Source organism: Crotalus tigris, unplaced genomic scaffold (assembly GCF_016545835.1).
Source record: "Crotalus tigris isolate CLP2741 ecotype Arizona unplaced genomic scaffold, ASM1654583v1 scf7180000019024.823168, whole genome shotgun sequence".
Lineage (NCBI taxonomy): Eukaryota > Metazoa > Chordata > Lepidosauria > Squamata > Viperidae > Crotalus > Crotalus tigris.
In genome coordinates this window covers 75,372-80,316 of record NW_024097334.1, presented here as the reverse complement: position 1 = coordinate 80,316, position 4,945 = coordinate 75,372, and positions in this window count along the sequence as shown.

The following is a 4,945-nucleotide window of genomic DNA, read 5'->3' as shown; positions in this document are numbered from 1 at the left end:
TCTCAGGGGGAAGTAAAATCACCGAAACTGACTCAAATGAAACTGCTTTCTAAACAGAGGATTCTTTATCTAATTGTTTCATGCAAGCTACTATATCTGTAGGTAACACCTATTTATCCAGATATAGGTATTTCTTCCTTTAAAAAAAATTGGCTTAGTAGAAAATTGTTCATCTTCTGGGTAATATTAAATCTGTGGTTGTTGATTTTCAAAATGTATGGACAAGACATTTTAAAAATTGCCTATTGGAAAATAACTGTCAAGATTAGAAAGCTGCATTGACTGACAACTATTTCTTAATTCTGCCCAAGTTGTTTATCTGTTTTAATAATTAAAGTAAAAAGATTTCCCCTATCCATTCATGTGTGATTCTAGGGGACAGTGCTCATCTCCATTTCTAGCATTGTCCAAAGACACTTCCGCGGTCATGTGGCTAGCATGACTAAATGCCGAGGAGCATGGAACTCTGTTACCTTCCCACCAAAGTGGTATCTATTTATCTACTTGCATTTGTATGCTTTTGAATTGCTAGTTGGGCAGGACCTGGAGCAAGTAATGGGAGCTTACCCCATCATGAGGTGCTTGGGTCTTGAACTGCAGACCTTCTGGTCGACAAGCTATCTTAACTGCTAGGCCACCACATACCCCTATTTTAATAATTATCTCCTAGTTAATAGAATTCCTTAATTGTTATTGGTTTTCATCTGTAAGTTTAAGGACCATAAGTGGCTTCCTCTGATCCTTAGAACTGATGCCATCCTAACTCTCTTTTGTAATGGGTGGATGGGTGTATTTCTTTTTTTAAAGAAGAAAAAATGAGTCAAGGGTGGAGAATGGAAAATGATAAAATTATGTGGGGAAAATGTGATTCCTCCATGACAGACTAGGTTTAAAAGTAGACTATGGGTCTGATAAGATGGAAAAAAGTATTGCTCTGTCATGGATAGGCTACAGAAATATTGCCATTTCAGCAATCTGGTTAGACATAGTGCATATTTTTAAAAGCATTTATTCCATTCTTTATCTGGAAAGGCTCCAAGTGTTGTAGAGGCCTACTCATCTGTATGAATGACTTACAGATTAATTAAAGATGAAACAATCCTTCCTTTTAGATTTATACAAACAGACAAATGGGGACAATTACATTTACACACACACACACACACACACACAAATACACTGTTCTTACATTCAGAAAACTCTTACACCATAATGAGTATTTGGGTAGAAAGAGTTTAGGGAGACTTTTCTAGAGGGTGGAAGGACTACATCAAATAAGAAGCAACTGGAAACAGCTTTGTTAACATCTATTGCCAATGCTATACTGGAATATTAATGGCTGATGTGGAACAAGCATTGTTCCAGTCCCATGATGTGCTGGATTTATTATTTCCATCATGCCAAAAAGTATCTTGTCTGAGCACTTCCTAGTTCTTCTTCTAACTAGAACCATTTGCTGTTCAACTCCAGCAAGAAAAAGCATTAAGAGTAGGGCTGTACCATTGAAGGCCCCACTTATTCAATACTTGGCTACTGTTTTTTCTAGGAATACTATTATGTGGTGTCAATTCGGAGCAAATTGTTCTGTAAACCTTCTATTTAGTGGACAGGTGGCAATGCTTTCTGAACAGGTGTCGGCCCCACTAAGTACACTAGTCCAGTAAATCAATTCTGCTGGAAGGCTAATACTAATTTTATTGATGTTGGCTATAATAATAAAAATTTGCAAATTCTGTTCCTCCTCCTCCTCCTTATACAGATAGAGTTCAACTTACAACCATTCATTTAGTGACCTTTCAAAATTACAACAGCACTGAATAATGTTATTTATGACTGGTCCTCACACTTGCAATTTTTGCAGCATCCCTATGGTCCATCATCAAAATTTGGGCTCTTGGCAACAAGTGTGTATTTATGATGGTTGCAGCATCTCAGGGTCATGTGATCACCGCTTGCAACTTTCCCAACCCACTCCTGACAAGAAAAGTCAGTGAGGGAAACCAGATTCACTTAATGAACATATAATTCACAATAACTGCAGTAATTCATGTAACAACTATGGGGGGGAAAAAGAGGCTATAAAATTGGGCACGAATTGAAATATGCACTAAGTGCAGAACTAAACTCGCTCAACTTCAAGCAATCCTTTCTCATAAAGCAGGGGTCTTCAAACTTGGCCCTTTTATGACTTGTGTCTGGCTGAGGAATTCTGGGAGTTGAAGTCCACAAGTCATAAAAGGGCCAAGTTTGAAGACCCCTGTCATAAAGCAATAACTTTTTTCTCTCTCTTTTCTTCCTTCATTGATTGCTTCTACAAACAGCACAAACCCTGCCTGCCTGACGCCAGCTAAGTGACACATTTCTTTTCCCAAAACACTGTGCCACTGAAAAGAGGGAAATCTGTCATGGAATTGTCAAAGGAAGTTTCCATGTCAGAGCTATTTAGGGATGATCCAATTGTTCATTTTCAATTCAGAAAGATGAAGCTAACTGAAATCTGTACATAATTAGGACTTTGTCTTTCCTGTGCAGCAAACTTTCTGACATTTTAATTGTGTAAACCTCCGACACATTTAAGAAATAGTGGGTTGCCTCCCTATATAGAAATCAGAGAAAGAGATTTTGTGAGGTAGATAATATTGCCACACTATTAGAAAACATTAAGGCCATGCTAGTATTCAGATAGATAACAAGAGACTAAGGGCAAATACTGTCATTACCTTCATGGAATAGAAATGCCAAACATCTAGTAAAGTAAGGTTAGTCCTTACTATCCCTACTTTAGAAACAGCAATTTTTGGAAGATACCATAAACTGAACATATTATTTCATGGATAGTTCAAGGGTGGGCAAATCCTTAATCATCGTTCTTTCATCCTACTTTTCAAGAAAAAAAAGATGGTAACCTCTTGCCCACAAGACCGATACACCCTTATGATCCCCCTGCCCCAAATAGATGTTTTCTATTTAGAAAAAAAACCTGATTCTATATACAGTAGTGTGTCTTTCTCTGCAATGAAGAAGATGGAGAATTATGATTCATCACATTCTCCCAAACAGAGACAAACACTCCTTTGTCTGTGCAGAGAAACCTTTAAAAATTAAGCAATGCTTCCTTCCTTCCTCTTTTTGAGTTTAGCACGGTCACAGGATAAGGCTTTGGGCTAAAGTAAGGAACTTTGGCTTACAGTATGGACAATTCCTTTGTACAGAAACACTTTTTTTCCTGTGATGTAAAGCCCTTTTTTTTTTTACTAAGATGCGTAATGCATCATTACCACCCATAAGATGCAATTTCTCATTTATTCTGTCAGCCTCTCATTCTAACTAGTTCTGAATCTATCAAGCAAATGAGTCACAGGCTTTCTTCTCCAAGATTGCTACAGCAACTTTGAGCAACTCAAAGGAACTGCAGGTTTCCAAACTCATGTGGCTGTTGAAAGCGCAACACCAAGTATGAATGGAGCAACTGAAGGAAGAGGGGAACTAAATGAAATTGGTCTTAATACATCTACATGGAGGAAAGTAAGCAGTGGGGTACCACAAGGTTCCATCTTAGGCCAGTACTCTTCAATATCTTCATAAATGACTTAGATGAGGGAATAGAAGGGAAACTTATCAAATTTGCAGATGATACTAAGCTGGCAGGAATAGCCAAAACCCTAGATGATAGGCTCAAGATCCAGAAGGATCTTGACAGACTTGAACACTGGGCCATATCTAACAAAATGAAATTCAACGTAGAGAAAAGTAAGGTCTTAGACTTAGACAAGAAAAACCAAAGGGACACATGAAACCTGGCTTAATCGCAGTAAGTGTGAGAAGGATCTGGAGTCCCAGTGGACAATCAATTAAATATGAGCCAGCAGTGTGCGACAGCAGCCAAAAAAAAAAAAAAACCAATCCAATGCTAATGTGCATTAACAGAAAGATTGAATCAAGATTACATGAGGTACTAGTTCTGCTCTATAAAGCCTTAGTAAGGCCACACCTAGAATACTGCATTCAGTTCTGGTCACCACACTATAAAAAAGATGTTGAGATTCTAGAAAGAGTGCATAGAAGAGCAAAAAAGATTATTAGGGGCCTGGAGGCTAAAACATATGAAGAATGGTTGCAAGAACTTGGCATGGCTAGTCTAGAGAAGAGAAGGACCAAGGATGACATGATAGCAGTATTCCAATATTTGAAGGGCTGTCACAGACAGGAGGGGGACAATCTATTTTCCAAAGCACCTGAAGGCTTGACAAGGAACAATGGATGGAAACTGATCAAGGAAAGATTCAACCTAGAAATAAGGATAATTTTTCTGACAGCAATTAACCAATGGAACAGCTTGCCTTCAGAAGTTGTGGGTGCTTCATCACTAGAGACTTTCAAGAAGAGACTGGACAGCCACTTGTCAGAAATGGTATAGGGTTTCCTGCTTGAGCAGGGGGATGGACTAGATGACCTACAAGGTCTCTTCTGTTATTCTGTTAAAAATCATATGAGTATGACCATTGCTTCACAGAACTTTGTTGATATCTGTATGGTTCAAGAAAACCAATGTTCAAATTAGTCAAATTAGCCCTCAACTTAGTGACCATTCAAAGTTACAAAGCGCGCCGAAAAAATGGCCCCTGTGCCATAGTCATGTGAACACATTTCAGATGCTGAGCAACTGGTCTGCATTTACATTTGTTTGGAGCATCCTGTAGTCACATGACTGCTATTTATGATGTTTTTGTTGAAAACTGGAGTTTACTTTCAATTTTGGGCCAAAATGTGCCATAGCAAGCAATGCGTTCTCTTGATAACTGTGCCATTCTCTTAACAACCATAGATTCACTTAATCACTAGGGGATTCACTTAACAACCACTGCAAAAAGAATGTTAAAATCATGTCAGTCATGTGATGATGCACTTTAGGACTGTCACAGGTTATGACCATAATGGGCAGGCT